The sequence below is a fragment of the Oryzias latipes genome, chromosome 16, assembly GCF_002234675.1.
Source record: "Oryzias latipes chromosome 16, ASM223467v1".
Taxonomy (NCBI): domain Eukaryota; kingdom Metazoa; phylum Chordata; class Actinopteri; order Beloniformes; family Adrianichthyidae; genus Oryzias; species Oryzias latipes.
In genome coordinates this window covers 11,620,100-11,645,901 of record NC_019874.2, presented here as the reverse complement: position 1 = coordinate 11,645,901, position 25,802 = coordinate 11,620,100, and the positions used below count along the sequence as shown (strand labels likewise).

The window sequence follows — 25,802 nt, the reverse complement described above, 5'->3', positions numbered from 1 at the left end:
GAAACTTTAAGATGTACAAACTTTAAAAAAAAAAAAAGGCACTGATGACAGTGAACTTGCAGTTTGATGTTTTGATGCACTATAAACGAGCTGACATAGAATAATAGTTTTGAACAATGAAACACCCGCAGCCGTTTCATTGGAGGCACATTTATAAACAAACGATTGACATGAGAACACAATGAACCACAGGCAACGTAGTCAAACACCCACAGCTGCAGACGGACTCCGATTCCCTGAGATGAAGTGGAAAATGAAGCAGTGACACGGTAACGGCAGCGTTAATATTGCATCAGAAAAGAAAATGTCACCAAAATACTGATGACCTACTAGCGAATACATATGGAAATGTACATGTGTTCTTGTGTTTAAATGTGTTTCGGCCAGGAAAATATATAGAAAAGTGATTTAAGTAGAAAGTGAAAAAATTGTTTAACCTTTATTTTAGTTGATTTGATTTATTCTTGAAGAATTATTGGGGGTCTTAACCCTTCAACACTGGACCTGTCGCCGGCGACCCCTAAAATGACAACCGCTCTTTGACATACCGTAAATCTTCTATCGCTATCAGGAACAAGGCATATGTTGCACATTCAAGAACCGGACCAGCACCGGATATAGAGGGAGAGAGTTTTTTCCTTTTTTATTTCCACTGTTTACTAGCGCCCTCTATGTTTGGTAGAGTCTTTGATGGAAAATGTCAAAGTGGTGAAAATCTCTGGAGTCTTGCTTCTGGCTTTTTCTTTCACATCTCTGTTCTGAAATATGAAAGACTTGGTGTCGCATCATTTCGTCTGGACACAAACCGTAAGTGACTGAGGCCATGGTTCTTGACCGGAGAAAGGTAGTTTGCCATCTCTGGGTGGGTGGAGTGTCCCTGCCCCAGGTGGAGGAGTTTAAATATCTTGGGATCTGGTTCACAAGTGAGGGAAGACCGGAGCGTGAGATTGACAGCCGGATAGAAGCGGCGTCCGTGGTTATGCGGTTGCTGTACCGGTACGTTGTGGTGAAGAGAGAAAAAGCAATATAATACTCACCTATGGTCATGAGCTCTGGGTCATGACTGAAAGAGCGAGGTCCCGAATACAAGCGGCTGGAATGGGCTTCCTCCGCAGGGTGGCTGGGCCCTCCCATAGAGACAGGGTGAGAAGCTCAGTCACCCATGTAAAGCTCGGAGTAGAACCGCTTCTCCTCCACATCAAAAGGAGCCAGTTGAGGTGGCTCGGGCATGTAGTCCTGATGCCTCCTGGACACTTCTCTGGAAAGGTGTTCTGGGCATGTCCCACTGGGCAGAGGCCCCGGGGAAAACCCAGGAGATGTTGAAGAGACTATGTCTGTCGGCTGGCCTGGGAACGCCTCAGGGTCTCCCCAGAGGAGCTGGAGGAGGTGGCTGGTGTCAAAGTGGTGTCAATCTAATGGTTTGGGAACAGAAACAGTTCAGTTCATTGCTAGCATCCATGCAAAGGCAGATATGAATTATTGTCATGTCAGGAGACTGACCTTGGTTTATCCTTATGTAGCCAAATCTAAAATGATTTGTCAGACACAAGCGGCTCCATAGGATGTGGGTATTTTATTTCGGTACAGCGCCAAAATCTGTCAAACACTTTTACTCTTTACCGAAACACATGTGCCGAGCTAGAACCGTCAGGCAGCCATTTTGTTCTTTCCTTCCACCCGTGAAAACGTACTGGCTTGTCAGCATTGAGTGAAAATGAAAAAAAATAACAGCACCACTCACTGGCCCCTCTCAGCATTAACCATTTTAACCCTTGTCCCATCCTAGACACTTTAACATAGGGAGTTGGGTCATCTAGACCCACTAGACAGTGCGCTGAACCTTTTTTCTTCAATGATTTGTGATCTTCACTGGTGTCCATGGATTACATGAAATCTTTCCACCTTTATCCTCCTTTGTCATGGTAGGGAGAACATGTCAATGTAAGGGTGGGGTCATCTAAGATAGCACAAGGGTTAAATAAGTGTAGCTCACTTGACCTGGTTACATTTATATGAAAGACAAATGCACACACCGTCAGCCTCATTGCCGTGTCAGGGTTCTCCAGATAAACCAAATCCAATGGTCACTACCAAATCTGAGCCCCTGATTGGCCAAACTTCAACTTGGTTTAACATTCAACAGGCTTTCAATGGCCACGTTTCGAACACAGAAGCCCGAAACGTGCAATTATGCACATTTAGATCAGACTTTTGATTCGAAGTGTCGGCTTGAGGGCGATGGGAACGTAGTTTGAGAGAAGAAATTTTGTAAGGATACATATACCATTCCAGTTTTTAGATTGTTTTGATTCAGTTTAAGGAATTGGATTTCTCTGGCGAAATAATAATAATAAATAAAAAAAAAACATTAAATCTTTTATTGTTTCTGGATCTTCTCATTTTATTTACATTTACACTTTTTTTATATTTCTCATTTTTTTTCACAAGAAAATTCTTTTTTTTTACATTTTTAGCGTCATCCATAACACTGATTTGCCGGCTGTGGGGCAATTGTACTTAAGTCTCTTACCCATTGAAGTTCTTCTTACTGCCTTTTACGCCTTGAGACACTTAGCACTTAGGGCAGCAACAAAATCTTTCCATTTCTGACGGTCACGGGCCAAGGTGTAGATGGTTCCCCAGGTTTGTCCAAATTCTTTCAGCTCTGTTCCAACTGTTTGGCGCCAGGTGATCTTCGGCCGTCCTCTTTTTTTTTTTTTTTTTTTCTCTTTTCTAGCGCACATTCCTTAATCCTAATCTGGTTTTGGTGCTCAATACTTCCATCTTCCTGTCGCTGGCTTCCAAGGTCCTGCTTTCACCTGTGTCCTTCATAAAAGCCTCTTGTTGGGACTCTGTAGGTCTATTGCACGTTAGAGGGGTTAGCTGTTTGCTGTTTGCATAACCATCTTAGTTTTCTAGGACCAGGTGGTTAGCCCTGTGCCAAATCCCCACCCTGGAGGGCCAGTGGACTCATTTAAATGTTCTTGGTACAAGATGGTCATTTGATTTCCCTCTGCTGGCGCTTTTTGACATCCTTTGATAAATGTAATCACTCATGTAAACTAACGTAGCTTTAGGCATTGTGACCTTGACCCACAGAGAGTGTGCAGTGACAGTACACTATACCTCCGCAGCCGGCTGGTGAACTTGACATTGAACCAAACGAAACATCTAAGCAGCAGGAATTTCTTCAGGATCTGGAGTTTTATAGTCAAATCCGCACATGATGGCAGGATCAGGCCACGGATACCTGCAACAAAACCGTAGCAGTGATGAAAATGTTGCCTTCGGGCTGAGCTGCTGCTGCGAGGATTGAAGAACAGAGGAGGCATCTATTTCTCCTCTGTGCTTCAGTGACAGGTGTACACAGACACACACGCACGCTGCACAAACAGTGGACACGCACAGCCAGGCATACACAGGCAGCTCGATAGGTGGTCTGACAGAAGTGGTTCATTGTGCATGAATGCTCCCTAAATTTCAATGCGTTGCATCAGCAAGCCCACTGTGGTTTTCCTAAATTAGTTTGCCCTTGTTTCCTTTAGCAAATAAAACTGCAGAATATGCAGTGGAAATGACTTTTTAGTGGCACACATGCATTGACTTTATGAATCCTCTTTTTTTCTTTGTACTATGTATCCTTACACTGGGTGGGTGTAAATCTATTTAGACATTAATGTCTGGAAAAATATTTTAAAATGTGTTCATAAATTTCTCATCGTTAACCAAAAATCTTTATCCACAGGTGCAATTATGCAAATATGCTAATGATGGTTTTAAACAACATCAGTCTGACACTCGCTTGGTTTATTTAACCAATTAAATAATTTATCATTTCATTACTTATTCATTATTTTTTTTCGTATTTTTTCCATATTTCATTGGTCAATCACTGAATCGTGTAATAGGAGACAAAGATTTATACAGCAACTGCTGATTGAAGATTAATTGAAATGAATGCAACATATTTGGATTTATCTCAAACTATCATCTCTTCAGCCACATGTCACTCATCTATTTTCAGATGTTTGTACAAATTCTACAATATGAACATGCGACATGACTTTTTTTTAAGCTTCCCTTAACTTTTGAGGGTAAAAGTTTATCTTCGTCCTGTGTAAAATATCTGCAGCCTCTTTAAACTTTTTTTTACACTAGATTTCATGTGAGAACCTCTAAAATGTGATTTATTTATATATTTAAAAAAAAAAAAATTTCCCTAACCCATAGCGGTCAAAGTGGAAGCCAACTTTGTTCAACTTTAAAGCTGCGACAGATAACTACAAGAAAATATCATTAAAACTGTTATTTTCTAAATCTGAATCCACAGTTTGAACAACATTATTAGAAGCCTCCTCATAACAATAAACAGGTGGTTGATAAATATATTATGCATTATTATTCTGATATTTGGGTACAACTGTCGCAGTAAAACCATATTTGAAATGTAACTTCTTGGCTTTTGTTTTCTAAGTGCAGTTCGCTTTTATTTTGAAGTCGAAGGCTCTTCTTTTGTTTCCTCTCTGAATCTTTTCTGTGAAAAGAAACTTTCCAAATGCTAACTTGAGGGGTTTTAATTCAGCAGCTACTTTAAGATATATTTTTGACACGCGACTGAGCAACTTGACATGCGGTCATTCAATAGTCTTTCAAAATAAAACTTCCTGCGGAATCAGATTATAAAAAAAATAAAAAAAATAAAATAAAATAAAAAACTATGTTTATTTTCCCTGTAGCTTTGTAGCAACTGCCCCAAAGAGCAGTGTGCTACATACCTGAGTGTCTAGGTAGGAAAAAACAAAGGACTGGAAGTGTTCTAGGTGTGATGTACAACAATTTGTATTAAAATCCAAATCTAGAGCAGCATTAGTGGAGCACAGCAGCATCACATGTTCAAATGCTTTAGGCCCCCCAGAAAAAAAAAAAAAAAAAAAAACATCCTGCAGCATTTATTCAGAAGACTATGCCAAAAACAAAAAGGTCATATCTAATGCAACATAAAGCTGCTGTAACAAGTCTGTCCTGTGCCTGCAGCTGCAGCATTGAGCCACGAAAACAAGTTGTGTGTTAGTATGTGTGCTTGGTATCACAGAGCTTCTGGTACTCGGTTGTACTTATAGCTAACATTGTAAATGTCAGGAGCCGGGGCCAGGGCGGTTCATCTTTGTCTCACTTCCGGGTTCGGGCTTTTATTTTGTTAACTCATGTTCTGTCTTCTGTTGGTTCTTTAGGTAACTTACCCCGGTCTTCACCGGCACCTGTTTACCCACCTGTTTTCATTTATGTGTGTGTATATAAGCTCCTGTTTTGATTTCACTTGTCACCGGATCGTTCTACTTGTTTGACCTCGGTCTCTACGAGCTTAAGAAGCCTTCCTTGGATTAAAATATCCTTTTAATTCGAACTTCTGCCGTCCTGCTTTTGTGTCCGAATTCACACCCCTTGACATTACGATCCGGTCATCATGGACGCAGCGGACGCAGGAGTTCCACGAACGAGCAGCGACGCCCAGGAGAGGGTCATTCTCCAGCAGGAGGAACAGCTAAATTACCTCAGGCGAGGTATGCTGGAGATGGCTGGGCGCCAGGAGCAACAGCTGACCATGATCGGTGATCGCATTGAGACATTGGCAAAGCAGCTCCAGCAGCCGCCGTCATCTCATCCGCCACATCACTCTACCTCTGCGCCGACACCGGTGATTCCAGTCCAGACGACGTCACTCGCCCCGGGGGTTCAACTGGCCCGACCAGAGAGGTTTTCCGGCGACTCAGGGGATTGTCGGGCGTTTATCACTCAATGCGAGCTTCATTTCGAGCTGCAGGCAGCCAGTTTCCCTACTGATCGGGCCAAGGTGGCATTTATAATCTCACACCTCTCTGACAGAGCCGGAGCATGGGCCACTGCGGAGTGGCAACGTGGAGGAGCGACCTGCGCCTCTCTCTCTGCCTTTCTCGACGCCTTCACCCAGGTTTTTCAACACACGAAACCCGGCAGAGAGGCGGCTCGGGCGCTGATGCGGCTGACACAAGGTAACCGTCGGGTGACGGATTATGCTATTGAGTTCCGGACTCTCGCTTCATAGAGCGGGTGGAACCCCGCAGCGCTTACGGACGCTTTTCTAGAGGGATTATCAGAGGAGCTGAAGGACCACTTAGCTCCCTTGGAGCTGCCCTCATCCCTGGAGCCTCTTATCGCCCTGGTGATTCGTATCGACAATCGACTGCAGGATCGTCGGCGGGGGCGCCGGGTGGACGCTTCCCAGTTCAGGGGACACCCTGACGTTTACGTCCAGCCCTCCCCTCATATGTCTTCTGTTACCCCCACAGTGCCTCCTGCAGCCCCGTTGGAGGAACCTATGCAGCTGGGTCGTGGCCGTTTGTCCCCCACTAAGCGTAGACGAAGGATGGCAGCAGGTGAGTGCCTTTACTGTGGTCAGCGGGGTCATTACTGTAAGAACTGCCCAAAAGCTTCCGCTCGTCATTAAAAGTGGGCACACTGACGAGCGGAGGCCAGGTGCCCGTCGATTCTAAATCCACCTCCTGTCTTTTGGAGGGTCACATTGTGTCTAAGGGTGGGGGGTTTCCTGTTCGGGCCTTGTTAGATTCTGGGGCTGAACAGAACCTTATGGATGCTGAGCTAGCCAGACAGGCCGGTCTTAGGACCAAGTCGCTTCCCCGCCCTTGGCGGGTGATCTCCCTCAACGGTGAGGTGGTCGCCACAGTTAACCAGATCACTGAACCTGTTCACCTCATCCTTTCTGGGAACCACCACGAGCATACCAGTTTTTTTCTTTTTGAGTCCCCTCATAATCCGGTGGTTCTAGGGTTTCCCTGGCTTCTGAATCACAACCCAGTCATCGATTGGCCAACCAATCGCATAGTCAGTTGGAGTACTCATTGTCACGAGGCCTGTTTACGCTCAGCTCGGCATCCAGAGTCTGACTCCGCTGACCCGGTAGGGGAGCCGCCCTCACCTGACCTCTCCAAGGTCCCTCCTGAATATCATGACCTAGGGGAGGTATTTTCCAAATTCCGGGCTCTCTCCTTGCCCCCGCACAGACCGTATGACTGCTCTATTGAACTGCAGCCGGGTGCCACACTGCCCAAGAACCATCTCTATAGTCTGTCCAAACCTGAGAGGGAGGCAATGGAGCAGTACGTAACTGACTCTCTTCAGGCGGGCCTTATCAGACCTTCTTCGTCTCCTGTGGGGGCGGGGTTTTTCTTCGTGGGGAAGAAGGATGGAACATTACGCCCATGCATTGACTACCGAGGGTTGAATGCCATTACGGTAAAGAACCATTATCCTCTTCCACTTATGAACTCCGCTTTCGAGACGCTGCAGGAGGCCCGGTGTTTCACCAAATTGGACCTACGGAATGCGTACCATTTGGTTCGCATCAGGGAGGGAGACGAATGGAAGACCGCCTTCAACACGCATTTGGGACATTACGAGTATCTGGTGATGCCTTTTGGACTATCTAATGCTCCAGCTGTATTTCAGGGCATGATAAACGATGTACTCAGGGACTACATTCACCATTTTGTTTTTGTATACCTTGATGATATTCTTGTTTTCTCCAGGAGTCCCGGCGAACATAGGCGGCATGTTCGTCTGGTTCTTCAGCGCCTATTGGAGAACAAGCTTTTCGTCAAGGCAGAAAAATGTGATTTTCACTCCTCCAGTGTGTCTTTTTTGGGTTTTGTGATTGCGGAGGGGGAGGTGCGACCGGACCCAGCTAAGGTCAGCGCGGTGGTTGATTGGCCTGCTCCGGTCAATCGGAAGCAGCTTCAACGATTCCTGGGGTTTGCCAATTACCTACGCCGTTTTATTAGGGGTTATAGTTCGGTCGCGGCCCCCCTTACGGGTTTGACCTCCACCTCCTCTCCTTTTGTTTGGACAGAGACTGCAGAGGCCGCTTTCCGGCGGCTCAAACACCTTTTTACCACCGCCCCAGTTCTCATCCAACCGGACCCCTCCGCCCAGTTTATTGTGGAGGTTGATGCCTCGGACGTCGGGGTTGGAGCTGTGCTGTCCCAGCGGCAGGGTGCTGACAGCAAGCTTCATCCTTGCGCTTTTTTTTCCCGCCGGCTTACTCCGGCGGAGATGAAATACGACGTGGGGGATAAGGAGCTTTTAGCTATCAAGCTGGCGTTGGAGGAGTGGCGGCACTGGTTAGAGGGGGCGGGACAGCCTTTTGTGGTCTGGACGGACCACAAAAATCTGTCTTATATCAGGACCGCAAAACGGCTTAACCCGAGGCAGGCACGGTGGTCACTTTTTTTCGCTCGGTTTGATTTTGTGGTGTCGTACCGCCCTGGCTCCAAGAACATTAAACCAGATGCTCTCTCCCGACAACTGGAACCGGCTATGGAGGATTCCCTTCCTCAGACTGTAATTCCTGCCTCCTGTGTTCTGGGTACCCTCTCCTGGCAGCTGGAGAGGGAGATCAAGACTGCACAGGCCCGGGAGCCAGACCCTGGTGGGGGCCCCCCTAACAGACTCTATGTTCCCAGGGCCGTAAGGAGCCAGGTCCTCCAGTGGGCGCACGCTACTCGGCTTACCTGTCATCCCGGGGTACACAGGACGATCGCCTTCCTGCGTCGCTGTTTCTGGTGGCCCAGTTTGGCGAGGGATGCCCGGGAGTTTGTTTCTGCCTGCACGATCTGCGCCCAAAACAAGGTCAACAATCGACCTCCAGCTGGCCTGCTGCATCCCTTACCTGTTCCGAGCCGCCCTTGGTCCCACATAGCCCTAGACTTTGTGACCGGCCTGCCCTCATCTGCTGGCAGAACTGTGATCCTGACTGTTGTGGACCGATTTTCTAAGGCAGCTCACTTCGTGCCCCTGAAGAAGCTGCCTTCGGCCTCAGAGACCGCCAGACTCATTGTGGAACACGTGTTCAGACTGCATGGGATCCCAGTTGATATCGTTTCTGACCGTGGACCACAGTTCGTCTCACAGGTGTGGAAGAGTTTCTGTGCAGCTTTTGGTCCCACGGTCAGTCTCTCTTCGGGTTTTCACCCACAGTCAAATGGGCAGGCCGAGAGAACCAATCAGGACCTGGAGGTGGCCCTCCGATGCATCTGTTCCCGGCACCAGACCTCTTGGAGCACCCTTCTGCCCTGGGTTGAGTATGCCCACAACTCGATGACGTCATCTGCCTCGGGTATGTCCCCGTTTGAGGGTTCTCTAGGCTACCAACCCCCATTGTTTCCAGAGCAGGAGAAGGAGGTGGCGGTGCCGTCGGTACAACACCTCTACCGCCGCTGCAGACGGATCTGGAGGGAGGCTCGCGCTGCTCTTCTTCGCTCGTCCGCAGCTAACAAAAGACTGGCTGATCGGCGTCGGTTACCGGCGCCTACCTACGTGCCAGGTCAGTTAGTACTCCTGTCCACTGCCAACATCAAGCTGCGGACAGAGTCTAGAAAGCTGTCTCCACGATTCATCGGACCGTTCGAGGTGGAGAAGGTCGTCAACCCTGTGGCGATCCGACTACGCCTTCCTCGGTCCATGCGCATACATCCAGTTTTTCATGTTTCCCAACTCAAACCCCATGTTACTAGTCCTCTCCAGCCCCCTCCATCTCAACCTCCGCCACCTCGCATCATCGACGGTCTGCCCGCATGGACGATCAAACGCATCATGGACGTCAGACGTCGGGGCCGGGGTCTGCAGTACTTGGTTGACTGGAAAGGTTACGGTCCTGAGGAGAGGTCCTGGGAACCCACATCTAGGATGTTGGACAAAGGCATGCTCAGGGAGTACCACAGGCGTCACCCTGACAAGCCCGGTGGTGCGCCCAGAGGCGCCCCTTGAGGATGGGGTACTGTCAGGAGCCGGGGCCAGGGCGGTTCATCTTTGTCTCACTTCCGGGTTCGGGCTTTTATTTTGTTAACTCATGTTCTGTCTTCTGTTGGTTCTTTAGGTAACTTACCCCGGTCTTCACCGGCACCTGTTTACCCACCTGTTTTCATTTATGTGTGTGTATATAAGCTCCTGTTTTGATTTCACTTGTCACCGGATCGTTCTACTTGTTTGACCTCGGTCTCTACGAGCTTAAGAAGCCTTCCTTGGATTAAAATATCCTTTTGATTCGAACTTCTGCCGTCCTGCTTTTGTGTCCGAATTCACACCCCTTGACAGTAAATGTTTCATCACTTCCTTTTCCTGCTTTCTCTCCCATGAAATGAATAAAAATAAAAAAAACGTGTTTTCTTTTTTTTGACTCTTATAAAACAGAATACTTGTGTACATGCTCAGACTGGAGCTCAGTCCTGTCATGCCTTTGTGATAAACCTACCACCTGGTTTTGATCACTGTTGGGCGTTCATGGCACACTGAGACTCACGAGTGCACATCTTTTTTTAATTTTTATTTTTAATCAATACAGTTCAGTGGTTGTTGTCTGTCCTGCTGTTTTGGCTGGTATTCTGTTCTCAAGCTAGGTTCACACAGGCCTCAGCATCGTGCAGTCAAGCGATCGTCATCGATGAAAAGTCTGTAAAGGCGTTCATATGCACATTTTGAGGTTCTGCATTCAAAACTCTCACTTTTACGTTTAGCTACACAAGTTTCTGACATTGTTGTCAAAAACTCGCCACTGAACAGGCGTTGAAAGGGGTTGACCTTTGACCAATTAAACAGGGACTTGGATTTGCTGGTGACATATGGAGGCCGTTCTTTTTTTATTTAACACAAGTGTCAACCATTTGAAAACAGATCATGGAGGAGGAATGAATAATTGCTGTTTGTGCCCAACTGGAATTATAATGACACAAAGAGAGCTGTGGAAGAAAACATCCTGGGACAAAATTCACAAGATGACACCAGAGAAAACGGAGCACCTTTATGCCATCACCTTCTTTTGCTGCCAGATCCCTGAAAAATTCTGTTCACTGTGACACAGTTCCAGTGACTTCTCTTTTTAGCTGTCCTGCTCCTGCCTCTCCTTATTTTTCATCTGTTGTGCAATTCAGAAAGAGGTCGTTCTATTTTGATGTGCCTTTTTTTCGTCTGACCTTCCTGTTATTTGCTGCCTTTTTTTTGTTTTTTTTTGTTCCCCTGCATCAGGTGCTGTGAGTGACAGTTATTGGTCTGGTGTCAGTGGTTCGGGCTGAGGCGTTACCTCTCTTTAAGGCTGATCTCATTTCCTGCACACTTCCTCTGTGGGGTTAACGGCTGGCAGACCTATACACATCCTGGTTGAGGTGCACAGAAGGGAACAGTCAAGGCAGCACAGACGTGGAAAACGACATGTTGCTGCATCTAGCCGAGAGGTGTGGAAAAGTAGCTTATCTACCACTGAAAAAGGCTTCTTTTTTTTCCCGAAAAGGTTTTCATGTTTATTGCTGGAAAAATACAAATAGCGTACCCTACAATTCTTCAATGTTGTTTGATTAGAGGCGAGGAAGTAAATAACCAAGCTATGATGTAAATATTGTTGTATTCTAATCAAAAAGGAAGATCTGAAGTGAAATAATCTTTACAACTTTTCAGTTTCTTTTTGGTTCACTAAACGATGGAAAAGCAAGAAAAAGCGTTAAGTCTCTAATAAACGAATCGTAAATGGAGACATTTAAAATATCACAGCTTCAAAGTCAAAAGGAGGCCTAATATACAAAAAACAACGTTTTTCGTTCTTTCCTCATATCAGGAACCTCATTTTCCATTGATTTCTGTTGACTCGACTGGCGCAACTTTCGTTTAACTTTATTATAATTTATGGCTAATACATGCATTTCTTCCAAAACACTTGCAACTCAGAATGTTAAATATCCATGGATAGTTCTTACCTCTCATTTCATCATTTTAGCCGTGGTTTGTTTCATTTCTTACCTGTTGAACACATCCAGCTTAGATCTCAGAGAAAGGGGTTCAGCAAGGTGAGACATTTGTTCTCAACAAGTGTTTTGATAAACTTACAAGAAATAATGAAAACTTTAAATAAGAACAAAATGAAAAAAACACTTCAACTCACACTCAAGCGTTCACACCGCCCTCGGCAACATGTGTTTAAGCGATCCCTTTCAAAGAAAAGTCTGTAAAGGCGCGTATTTCAGGTCTCTGCATTCAAACATTCAAGAGTCCCGCTTTCACACTTTGTCACGCAGGTTTGTACAACTTCATTACCAGCTCATATAAATGTAGACATTTATTCATTTTTGAGAGATTATTGATTATTTTTTTTCTGAACTTGCACTTTGTTGACGGTCCCTTGGCAGCCGGCTTGCTGCATGTCTGCATTTACTTCTGGAAGAGAACAATTCTCATTAAAATGCAGAACAAACTATCTTTTTTTCTTTAGAAATGTCTTTGTAGTTCCCTCTCTGTGTTAATACAAAATGATTGAGATACTTGCTGTCACATTTGAACGTTTGTCAGAAGATAATTTTTTTTTGTTTTTATTTCACTCTCTACGGTTATTAAGGGGCATTGAGCCTTCAGAGTGGGTCACATAGTTCACACTGCAGGGCTTTATGCGCAATTCCGATTATTTTTTTAAAATTCGATTTCTTTGCAAGGCCTCTCACATTTCCAATTAAATGCAAACTTTTGTGATCTCCTTTGTGAATGTGAAATTGACCCAGAAGTGACCCGCATGCGCAGAAGAGTACTAAACGGTGAACGGCGTCACTCGTTGTTTGTGGAAGTAGCTAACGTTAACAATGGATGTCAACAACGCTGGGCTTATCCCCCAAAATGCTCCAGCTCTTCGTAAAACGGACAGGTGATACGTTGACGACCACTTCGTTTGTTCCAGTCTTTAACTTCTTTCTATTTGGCTCGAAGGCTTTTTATTTTTCGCTGGCATTGGAGCCAGGATCGTCTTTACCCCCGCTCTGCCATTTTGCTGGAAGTTTTTTCAAAAATCGCCCGGTTGCGATAAGAGCCCTCAAGTTTGGCCTGAATTGAGCTGTCCCCCCAAATATTAATCAAATCGGTGACCTTGCTTCCCTTCCGCTGACTGGTCTCGGCAGCATCGTCCGCCATGGTTGATGTTTATGTTCTCGTTCCCGCTTACTTCAACATAGAATTATGAAGTTTGTAGTGTATTGATGACGTACGGGTCGGATTCATGTGGCCTGGCCGTTCAGACGGAGGTCGCATTTCAAAAGATCGGATACGTATCGGATTCAGGACCACATACCCAAGTGGCCTGGGTCGCATTTGAAAAGATCGGATCTGTGTCGTTCAAACTGTCATGAAAATATCAGATACAGGTCGCATAGGGGCAAAAAAATCGGAATTGGGTCGTTTCAGCCTGCAGTGTGAACATGACCATAGATGCAGAAACACACAGAAGGACGCGGCTGACAGACGGAGCAGGAGACAAACTGCGGGAGAATCTTTAAACGATCTCATGAACCGTGAATAGAGACATGATTAGCGATGTTTTAGCCCAGTGGAAATTTCAGAATAAAAGCACTTCCTTTGCAGATATACCGGTACTTCTATTGTGAGTTAAAGTGTTGCGACTTATTGTTGTGTTGTGAGTTGTTGTGAGTTATTGTGTTGTGACGAAATGTAGTATGTTATTTTGTGTTGTGTTGTGACCCTTCTGGGCCACCGTAGAGCTGTGAAAGAGTAAAATTTGCAGGATTTGCCCCGCTTTGACATTTTACACCAAGCATCTTCCAAATGGTCCAGTAGCGACAGTCCACTGTGAACACTATATGTTTAAAGCACATTCTTAAATGTGCATTACACGCTCGCTGTGAGCGGAGCATCTTGAATACGTGTCAAATGTGTACATAGCTGCAGATGAAATTAGGGCAGGTTTAGATTGTTTTCTTTCTTTTTCCTATAAAAACAATCATTTAATTGCTTTTACTGACAAGGTAACCTTTTCACTGCAGACACAGTAATTTAATATGTATTTATAATATTAATTCCTATTTTTATACTTTAAAGAAGTCAAATGCAACACCATTGTTTCTAATCTTTGTAAATGCTTTAGTTATACAGATTCAACATGAGTTCACTAAGCCAAGCCTTTTGCTAGATATATATTTGTCCCAAAGTTTGTCATTTTTGTTTCTGTTTAACTGACTGGGGGCAGAGGAAACGGAAAATATTGGGGGAGGCTCATCTGACCACCGCAACTGGAGTTGGTAACCACATACAAAGACGGATGAAGGCAGATAGGGGAGGAGAAATCAAGTTCTGTTTGTCCTCCATGTGCATACAGACTTTTTTTTTTTTTGTCTTTCTGGTCAGACAAATTGAAGGTTAAAGATGTAATTTACCTTGACATGTTTGAAATGTTGGCCTGCAGTCATCCTCAGAAGATTCTGTCACTCTCTGTTTGGGATGGGTTAATATGTATAGAGGCCACTTCTTTCTGGTTTTTGGAGAAGAGCGGGTTAAGTTGGAGACATAAAAAAAAAAGCTAATCAGAGAAGGATATCGAAGAAAAAAAAAGGGAAAAGTGACAAAACCTTGAAACGGCAATATCAGAACACTGCAAAGTAAATAATCACATCATGGACTGGGAGAAGGAAAAAGTAATAGAAACAGAGACAGACAGTGAACGAGATGACGGCGTAGATGTGCTCTCATCCGTGGGACGATTTACTCCAGGACCACAACCAGCTGAGAATAACACGTGATGACAGGCACAAAGCCCTATGAGGAAGTCAGCAGGCCAGTGGGCAAAAGGGAACCAACTACATCTTTATCCTTCTATGTAATTAAAAAACACAGACAGGGGAAACTGGGGGAGGCCTTAAACTGATCCTGCTAATGTCAGATTTCTCAAGGGCTGGCCTTCTGCTGTTTTTTTCCAAAACGTATCTGCTGGTGATTACTTGGTACAGGTGAGTTTTACTTATGGGAAGCTTAAATGGCAGGTTAGTTGGAAAATATTTCAGACATTGGCCTTCAAGACCTGGAGTTTGACATCTTTTCACTTTAGCGGTTTAGATTACCCTATTTTTCTGACTAAAGTCAGTAAATGTATTTTAAATATAGGAAATAAAAATAGACGTTAAAGGCCAATCCTAAAAACGGAATAAAGAATGATAGTAGACTGAATAGCTGCACGCTGTACAACCAAAACACATTGATGCTTATATGGCTTTATGAAACATAGGAGGAATCTATTTGCGCAAAATATGAACAATTATTCAGGTCAACTACTGTAAATTACCAAGTCAACTAAACACTTTATATCTTTTTTATATCACTTAATCTGTTGAATTCTTAATCCTCTGAGTCACTTTTTTTACTTGTCTTGTCCAACAGCTGAGAAAACAGATGAGAGCTGAAGGCCTCTTGTGTTGGACATATTTTACTTTTACAACAGGGGGTTATGAATCTTTTGACACAGTAGGTGTATATTTGAATTGACCCCTTTTGTAATTTAGGCTAAACTTCATTCATCTTACTTACATTTGTAACATTTTTGTGTTGAACCTGAAGGAAAAGAAAAAGAGGGAAGAAGAGAGGGATGCCAATGGGGGGGGGGGGGGGGGGGTATGAGGGTGATTATAGAGGTGGGGTAAAACCATGAAGCAGCTTAGAGCAACAAGGTGCTGGATGGTTATAATCATTAGTGAGGTTCAGATGTAATACAAATCTAGAAGGGGCGGAGCCTGTCCACACACTCAAATGTTATAAACATCAACAAAAATGTTCACCTTCAGACAAGTCCACATGTACATAATACAACTGATGTTCACACAAACATACTTATGCAACACATGTAAAACATTTCATTTCGTTACGCAAACTATTGCAAAGGTGAGCTAACACCTGTGCTCCAGTGAGTGTTTATGTTCTTCTAAGGTGGAAGATGGAATATAAAAAGAAAGGAGAGTACCCAGTCATCTTCACCCCTAGACCCCCTGCAGCCAGGACCCCCCATACACCCGCACTGTAGCAGGGTAACAGGGGCCCCCAAAGCCAGAGAGCAAGGAGGCACAGGGGGACAGAGAGTGCAAGCTCCAGCCCAACTAGAGGAGCACCCCCCCCCCGCTGCACCGGGAGGGCCCAACGCAGGGCCCCGCCCCTGGAGAACATCCACAGCACCGGACGGGCAGTCCACCTCCACCCAGGAGTTCTGAGCATCCCCCCGCCCCGACCCCAGGCACTGGCCAGGGCCCCCAAGAGACACCAGCTCCAAGCCAGCCGCCCACCTAGCCCACAAATCAGGTCCAGGTCCAGGAGAGAGCGAGACACGAGCCGGCTACCCCTGAAGATCCGGCTCCAACCACAGTTGGAATTTTGGAGAGGGCCGGCGCTCAAGGGCAAGGACCAGAACCCACACTTCAGGGACACAGACACCCCCAGGCTCAGATGTGATGTGATCCCCTGCTCCTTGCCTTGCCACAGAACTCGGGGATCCCTCTCCCTGCATGGAGAGAGGGCCGAGGGCATGGCACCCCCTGCCAGGGATGCGGTAGGGGACAGACGGTCCCACCTTCCTTGTATAATGTATGTTTGTTTGTGAGCGTGTGTGTGTAGGTGTGTGTGTGTTGGAGTGTATATTTTTGAAGGGGTAAAGGGTGTGAAGGGTGTCACTTTGGAACAATTCTGCCAAGCAGGCATTAGACTGTGCCTGGGCTCCTTCTTCTATGTTGATGTCAGTGGTAAATACTGATACACACAACTACAGTGCCCTCTAGTGGTGGTTTTTATCATTTTTTCTCAATGTCAGCCACATTAAAAGCATTTGCCCTGTTAGCTCTATTATCATGTTTACCATACATGTCCTGAAATTGTTACTACCAATGTTGTTTGCAACATTTAAAAAAAAAGAAAATAGACTGATATCGTTGAAACAAACGTCACTATGACTACACTACACACTCTGGCTGTGTCCGAATTCTTTCATTACTCAGGGCACTATATAGCGCGTTCAATATTTTTTAGTGCTGTCCAAATATATGATTCCCAAATTCAAGTGCCCTAGAAATTTCCCAAAAGTTTCTGCGAAAAAACCAGTGTGCATCGATGCTCACTAGATTGGGAAATATAGACCACAATGCACTGCGTTTAAACAAATTTTGCAGAAAAAAAATGTCAATGTTTTTTTAACAACAACCTGCAGAAGACAGTGCATTCATAAATGATTGTTGCAAAACGCTCATATCAATTAGATTTTCACTTTGTGATATCAATGACATCATATTTGTCATTTGAAAAAAAAAAAAAAGTAGGGAGCATGGTCTCCAAATTGCTTTTAAAATCCAGGGCACTAGATAGTCTCGCACTCACAGAAATTAGGGTTCGGACATAGCCTCTGACACTGCTACAAATTAGCTTCAGTAGCCATGCTAGCCATATTAGTCATGCTAGCCACATTAGTGTATTCATAATGAAAAACTACCAAACCTTTTGACAGAGTACCTCTCAAAATTGCTTCAACATGATTAAACAAAACCAGAAACAATCGATATATAAGGCGCTCCAGATAACAAGGTGCATTGTGGTTTTATGAAAAAAAGAAGGCTTTTAAGTGGGGATAGGCGCATCCCCGACCAAATTTTACAAGCAACCTCAACTTATAGTCTAAATAAATATGGTACTCTTCCTTTGTGTAGCCTTTCAAATAGCCTCTCAAATAACTCCAAAAAATAAAAGCATTTGCCAAGGTTGAATTTTTTTTTTTTTTTTTGTTCGGAACCTAATATTATAGAGTTCAAAAACCCATCAAAGGTAATATCTTCTGGACAAAAATTGGAAACCTTGAATGCACATTGAAAATCTACAGTTTTACAGCCTTCTCTATCAAATTTCGACAGGCAGGTATGGAGGAAACACAGTTCATGGTTCTGCTGAAATTTTTATACTCATCTTCTGGATTCTTGGATGATGACATGTAACGTCTCCTGAGGTTTTCATGACTGTTCAACAGCCATGGTAATTCACTGTTAAGCTTTATATTACATAGATTTTTCACACGGCAATACAGTGCTTTTTAATAATCTATGTTGCCATGCTGAAAGTCAAATTCTTCACATATATTGTCATGCCAGCGCCACCGTCTAGGCATATTCCTCCTCAAAGCCATAAATATTTTATGAGTGCATGCCCTTGATGCAGCGTCTGCTCCCTTGTGACCAAGGTATGATCACCACTGCAAAGCACTTATCATGTGTTATTGTCTTGAAGACCTGTACCTAGGGGAAATACATTACTGGGACTACTTTTTTTTTTAACATGCAACATTAGGACCAACAAGCCAGTGCAGATCATTTGGATTTAGCAGATCTTCAGTTTAGCTGGAAAATCTATTGAGCAAAAATGTAAAGTTTAACCAAAACTTTTTTTTTTCTTTGAGTACCAAATGCTGAACCTTTTTGAAAAGCATTGCTTTGCATCAGGCCGTGTGCCTGCAGAGTGCACGCAAGAAGCATTCCACTGCTGATTCTATTCAGAATTTCTGCAAAACAAGGATAGTAAGATACAAAAAAAAAAAAACTGAGAGAAGTTCTGGGTCACTTTCCAACCTAGTAGGTGGTGAAATTCCATCTACAAAAAAATCTCTTGGCTACCAGTCCTTTGCCAACACATACATAGAATGTCATTTGCATTTGAGTTACTACTGTATTACTACTGTACTTTGCTTTGAAAGTTTAATATTTGCTTACAAATGTGAAACATTAAAAGGAGAAAATTAGTAAAATAATGGACCATAACTTCTGTTTAGAGAAAAGATGGATCTTGATTCTTTTTTTTTTTTAATGGTGTCGGATGTAGGAGAAAAAACAAAGAAAAGAAAAAAATCAGGCATGTCCAAAGTCCGGCTTGTGCACCAAATGGGACCCACGTTCAAATTTCCACCAGCCCATAGGCTCCAGCCCCCCCCCTTTTTTAAAATTGTGTTTACGATTTCTTGATTATAATTGGCTAAACTATATTTCAAGCCATTGTAAACCTGCGGCAACACTCGTGTGACCCTTCTGAGAGACTTTTTAGCTATTTTCTAAAATGTTTACAGTAAATAAAAAAGAAAAGTTGACAGCTGGTAATTGTGTAAAACGATATTTGTTTTCTATGTGAGGAAATGAAGAGTATGCCATTGCAACGAAATCATCACTACAGAGTTCATTTGTATTTAATGTTATGAAATTCAAAAAAGATGGCGGCAACAGCAGTCGAGCTGTGAAAAAGCTCCAATACCAACTCCTAAAAAACAGACTTATGAAGATCTAACTCACAGATAACTATGAAATACCTCCTTTAAAAGTTGAAGACTTTGAGTTGGAGGTGTTGGGTTGAACTCTGACCATCAGCCAAACCGGATAGTGGCGTCATCTACCGGGTAGCAGGGTCATCTAAGGTCAGCGTCATTTAGCCCGGCGCGGCTAGCCGCCATACCCAGGTCATCATCCTGCAGCAGCGAAGAGCTCCAGCGGCAGCAGACCACGGTTGCAGTTAAAAATGCCACTCAAAAACAGCAAGCAAAGTAGCACAATGACAGAAGAACTAGAGAACATCCAAAAACTTATTAAACTTTATGTCTGGACAAATTGCAAACATCTAAAAAAAAAAAAAAAAAAAAAAAACAGCAGCTACTTGTTGACTTAGTTGGAGAATTAAAAAACGAAGTGCAAAAAAAGATGCAGATTGCACAACTGGAATAAAGAATAGAGACTCATTGGTTGGCCCTCCAACATTTTCACCTCACCAAATCTGACCCTCATTGCAAAAAGGTGGACCTTTTAACCCTTGTGCTGTCCTCTGACCCCACCCTTACATTGACGTGTTCTCCCTACCATGACAAAGGTGGATAAAGGTGGAAAGATTTCATGTAATCCATGGACACCAGTGAAGATCTCAAATCATTGAAGAAAAAAGGTTCAGAGCACTGTCTAGTGGGTCTAGATGACCCCACTCCCAATGTTAAAGTGCCTAGGATAGCACAACAACTTACATGCAAAAGTTTGCTCATTTCTGTCTGTGGGGTGCATTTACGGAACAGCATGGAGGAAAGGATCAAAATGAAAAAAGCTTTTACACAATTTAAGAAAAAAAATTGACAACTTTGGAAAAAGTATAAATGAAGAAAATGCCTGATGGGACTTGCGAGGTTGGTTTGATTCCTTGTTGCTTTTTTCTTTAATGGATTTGTGTTCATGAGAACATTGATTATATGTTTCACGTGTAAACATGTATGCATAAAATATAATCAGATTAGGGAGGGAACAAGTTACATGTTCCTTCTAGCCACTCTTTTTTTCGAGCACTTCATCACTTATGTTGATTTAACTATTTTATTTTGTGTTTAAAAATAAAGGATGAATCTATTAGTAGTCCTGATAGGATCAATTTCACCTTAAAAATGGGAAGTTCTATGATTTACAGTTGATCTTAGCTGGGAGTCTGAAACAGCTTTAGAACATCAGTACAAGTGGTGACTAGTTCTAAAACTTGAACCACCGAGATAGTCTTCAAAGGAAAACCACAGTCACTCAGTCAAGACCCCAACATTCCATCCAGAAGTCCATCACATTTATAATCCTTCAGTTTCGGAAAGGGCTCCACCTCTACAAACACCTTTGAAAAGCAGCGCCGCTCGGTTTCTTTTCTTGTTAGACAGAAGTGTTGCCTTGATGTCATGAAAGGTGAAACTTTGTAGAGTACGCAGAAAAGAAAAACATAACTGAGTTCCATTAAACTACACATGTAAGCCCTCAGTGTAGTGGAAAATTCATGCTCACATCACATTAAAAAAAAAAGAAAAATGTGAAACAGATTGTGCTCTCATAAGATCAAAAAGCTCAAACGTTTCCTCTAAATTTAGTATTGAAACATAATGAATATAACTGTCAGCATGGTCAGCCTTCATTGTTTGTTTTATTTAATTTATGCTTTCTAGCAGTCTGCAGACTTCATGAGATTATTGATTTGATTTGAAAAATCAAGGTTTAAAACCCACTCCAATGAAAATTATGTTTTTGGTGTTTTCAACTGTTTTTTTTTTTAACCGGAGGACATATTTAAAAAAACAAAAACGATAAAGGTCAAAATCACATTTCTAAGTATTTCTTTATTTAAGTAGTTGTAAAACAGGAGCAGATGCCGTTGGAAAAACTTGTGGTTGTAATGTAAAATCTCAGTGCTCTGCTCCATTCTGATGCATCCACTTGAATACAAAAAGATCCACGAACATCTTCCTTGTCCTTGTCTGAGCTGGAATTTGGCTCGAACACTGGACGGCTGGATAGCTACAACATTAGTCGCCATTTTTGTTACACCAGTTTGGGGTTGTAAGGGGCTCGAAGACAGTGACAGAGAGTGTAAAGAAAGGAATATGAGGAATTTATGCATTTCTAATAAACTACTGGTGCATCAAACTAAAATTATGTCCCAGAAAACGACAGTTTTTAAAAATGTTGCCTTCACTGGCATAATCCTTACAAAAAGACCACTGGGAATGCTTTTACTGTAGACCAAAATATGATCGGAGTGGGACTTCAAGACTGAAAAAGGTCCTCTATAAACAGGCTTTTCTTTGGAAAACTTAAGTCTCAAAATACGCACAGATGCCCTAAAACTAAATGTGAGATCAATTGCAATGTCATTGCAAGTTTATAAGTAATAAATTACAAATTACATTTTCGTACTGCTAGGTTTGACAAAAACTTGATATTCTTCCATTTCTTACATTTTTGATTTCCAGTAGAAACAGCACATGAACGAAGGACTGAAAGGAGAAAAAAAACATAACATTTATAAATTATTGAAAGACAGGATGAGGCCTGACATCGTCAACTGGAAGCAGAAATGATACAATTTACCTTAACTGTAACCGTTGTAGAGAAACCTTTAATTAAGCTTAAAACGGGAAAAACTGTAACTGTTAGGATCGTCAACGTTTTTTTTTTCAAGCAGTATGGGGGTTTTTCTAGTTCTGGTTGAGGAGTTCCGGTTCTGGATGTTGATGTCTGCAGCCAGGTTCTCGTGAAATTATTAGTACTTTTACAAATACATGAGATAGAAGCAGGAAAAGGATATCAGTTTTATCATTTTACGCGATGCAAACTTGATCGGGATAATACAGACAATGGCAGTTGCAGAATTTTCCCATGTCTTCTTGTTAGAGTGAAGCACCAATAAAGGTTTCTCAACAACAGTAAAAGCTCTTGTAGACCTCAGTCAGTGAATTCAACCATAAATAAAAGCTGACTTTTAGACTTTTGACAGAAAATCAACTGTTTTGTTATTACTTAATTTTTACCCAAACCTTGTTGGGTTGCCAGGTTTACTACCTCTCAAAGGCCACAGAAAGTTGAAGCATTTTTGATATAGTGTAACACTTGTTGGGAGTGGGGTCATCTTGACCCCACAAGATTCTTCAATGATTTGTGATCTTCACTGGTGTCCATGGATTACATGAAATCTTTCCACCTTTATCCACCTTTGTCATGGTAGGGAGAACACGTCAATGTAAGGATGGGGTCATCTGGACCCCATAGGATAGCACAAGGGTTTAAAGCTTAAAAGAGTAAAAACTATTTTTAAAAACTGAGTAAAAAGTACATTTTTAGCATTAGAAATAAAACAAAAGTACACCCATTTATGCATTAAGATTTTTTGTTTCCTCTAGTTTTTCTTTTTGCAAACTGCCTTTTTGTTGTTTATACGGTTAAAGAAAACAGTTGACTCGTGTCATGAGGCAGAAGTTGAGATTGTATTCAACACTAGCCATGTAACACAACAGAAGCTTGCTACATTTCACGTTTTCAACGTCTTCCTTTGCTGTTTTTAACAGCTTTAGCACTGAAACTGTTTTCTGAAGCTCTGCCCCATAAGACGTCTGTCTCCTCCTCCATCCATCATTGACTAAATAAATAAGTGGTGAGATTTCTTTTTCTCCGTTTCGTTTTGAAAAAAAGAAAAACGAGTCTAACCGCTGCATTGGGAGTTCTGTGAAAACAATGGTCCTTGCAGTTGTGGAAAACTCACTTTGGGATCATTACTCTGCCCGAAAGTGTAAGCTATGCTCTGAAACGAGTCTGAGTGTCTCTGTGAAATGAGAGGAGCCTTATAAGTCATGAGTCTTTAATGCTCTGTCATTAAAAAAAAAGAAACAGCTGACACATAAATCACAAGGAGACTGTATTATTCCCAGAGGGGATGCATGCTGGTGCACTGTCAGGCTCACTTTCTCACTAAATATCAGACATCACAGCTGGATCGCTCTCATTGTCACAGTGGGAGCTTTTAACAGAAGGAGCAATTTTGGCGTCTGTCATTAAATATCCAGAATTAGAAATCAATAGATACAGTTTGAGTTTAAACCATATCTTCAATTTGTCGATCTGTTCTTTTAGAGTCGTATCACGGAGACAACAGTGATGCCGAGATCTTCCTCTCAAGCCACCTTCTTCACCCCCCGAGGGGATGTTAAAGGGATCCCAGGCAAGACGAGAGACAAAATTCTGTCCTTGGTCCACCCAGAGGCTTCTTCTTCTCAGCCGGACGCGACTGAAGCATCTCCAGTACTGTACATGCCTGAACAACTTCCATTGCAGGGGAGTAAATGGAAACCTGCCATAAAAAGCTCCTCCAGGACAACCATTCTCTCCTTCCCATCCCCAAGGGTAGGCGTCATATCCGTTCACTGGAAGCTCATTCCATCCACTTTAACTTTTTCAGTCAGCATCCAGAACTCAGGATTGTCAGTCATGAATCAACTGGTGCACAGACTGCTGTGCTTACTGTATTAGCTCAACTCTTCACCGCCACAGATCAAGTCCCCATGATGGAAAGACTCCAAAACTTTCTATACCTTTGTGAGGAGAGCAACATCCAGAAAAACAGAGGCGTGTTCACTTAAGGATAAGATCAAGCCCTTTGGGAGGCTTTTCACCAGATTTTGACTCTGAGCCAGAGCCCAAGACTTGAGGCTACACATAATTTCAAGGATGATTTCCTGCGGTGCGTCTCTGTTGCGTCGACACAGAAAAATGGAGCGTTTATTATTTCAATCGGAACGTTTACATCGCCTCCGTCATGTCTGCGTCTGAAGTCCGGTGCCTCCACAATGCAACACATGCTTTACGCAGGAGTTCCATTTCCAGTCCGTCAACGCGTCAATTTTGTAGTACAAAGGCGGAAAAAACAGGAAACAGGTGTGGGTTTCAAAATAAAAACATCCGTTGTGCTTTCAAGTATTTCATATTTACAGTGACATACCCATGCGATTATGCACATTAACACACCATGTCAATTTCCCCTCAGGTGGCAAAGGTTTAGTTTTGAAAGTAAAAGAAGGTGACACAACATTTATTACATAAAATATACATTTTGCAAGGTGAGGAAGGAGAGGGCATGGGGCCTGATCGCTAAAGTTTTGAAAGTTCGATGACACGGGGATAGCAGGGAAAATAATGCAACGAAGATGCGCCGTGGAAATTCAGGATCAGCTGCCCGGACATCAACACCGGAGCTTTAGCTCACGGCTATCTTCAGCCGTTTACGCAGTTAAACGTGATTTTGTCAATTCCGCCGAAGCAAAAAACGTTGTTTTGCGCAAATACTTTACAGCAGTGAAGTGTTTCCGAAATCATCGTAATCAGCTGATTATGTCGCGGAGAAAAGAGGATTTACGACATCATGCAACTTTTTCCGTCTGTGCGTTTATATGCATATAGGTGCAAAGCCAAGATGGAAAGCCGGTTAGATATGCATTAGAATCAGCTGATTCAATGCGATTTTTGAAACAGTCAAAGAGTTAAGGTAGTTTATAGAGCATTGTGTTGTTTCAGTTGCATCTGCGACATCGCTGTTCCCAGAAGCCACAAACTCTAATTAGCTCAAATACAATCCTTGGTTTAATAAACTAGAAGAACGCTCACTTTTTGGCTCAGTTGTATATGAAATATATGATTTTAAAAAATGTGTTTCAAGCTTTTTACAGCCAAACAACAGGGAGCGATGGTGGAGCTATACCCCACGTGGGGCAAACTTGGGGGGAGGCATGATCTTAAACCTTTGTTCTGGTATTCTTTAAAAAAAAACTGTTTTTTAAAGAAGTTTTTTGAATGTAATGCCAGAGAACTTTACTGTTCTGTTATGAAGGTCAAAACTTAAAGAAAACAGCTGGTCGGTAGTTTTAAAAAGAGTCACACTTTCTCAAATTTGCAAATGAAAAAAAGAAAAAAATTCAGTCTTGTTTTCCACGTTTTCTGATTTGGTAAAGGGGGGGGGGGGGGGGACCCTAAAGTGTAAATCTGAGACCTGGACTTTTTGGAGTCCAAAATATCTGAGGGAGAACACACCAAAACCACAACTTCCCCTGGAAAATAAAGAGCTCCAACCCAACTGAGCTTGTAAAACAAAATGTCTCATGGAATTCACCAAACCTTAATAGAATCAGATATTGTCATTTGTGCTTAGAGCAGCAGTTAGACAAAATTATCCTACAGACTGTCTCTGATTGGTCAGACAGCCAGACGGTCCAACTTTATCAGGGTGTGTCATCCCAACAGCAAACAGTTCAGAAGTGACTCATAGTGCCATATCTTACAACCCAGAAGTGTTAAAAAAGGAATTTTGTATTATTCTGCAATAGGATTTTCCTGCAGATCTTTCATTTTAGCACTTATTCATAGGTTATAGGGGTACATTTTTTTAGTCCAACCATCAGACCCACAAAGGAGACAAATCTCTACAGTATACACAGCTTTGACTTGCATGGATTTAAACAAGCCAAAAAAAAAAAAAATCAGTCAAAAAAATTATTCTTTTCATACAAGTATGTCAGAAGAAGATGAGATCTGAAGCTCTGAAAAAAAACCTAAAAGGTTGTGCAGCAAAACAAGAAGAAAAACAGCTACCAAGCAAAT

General features: G+C 42.9%; 1 long non-coding RNA gene across 1 annotated transcript; it reads right to left on the bottom strand.

Moving 5' to 3' along the window:
• Positions 1 to 2,467: 2,467 nt before the first annotated feature.
• On the bottom strand, positions 2,468 to 15,190 carry LOC111948965. The gene is made up of 2 exons (XR_002874948.1): positions 14,250 to 15,190; positions 2,468 to 3,250 (listed from the first exon to the last, which is right to left on the bottom strand). It is a non-coding gene; the product is annotated as an uncharacterized LOC111948965 (long non-coding RNA).
• Positions 15,191 to 25,802: the final 10,612 nt, after the last annotated feature.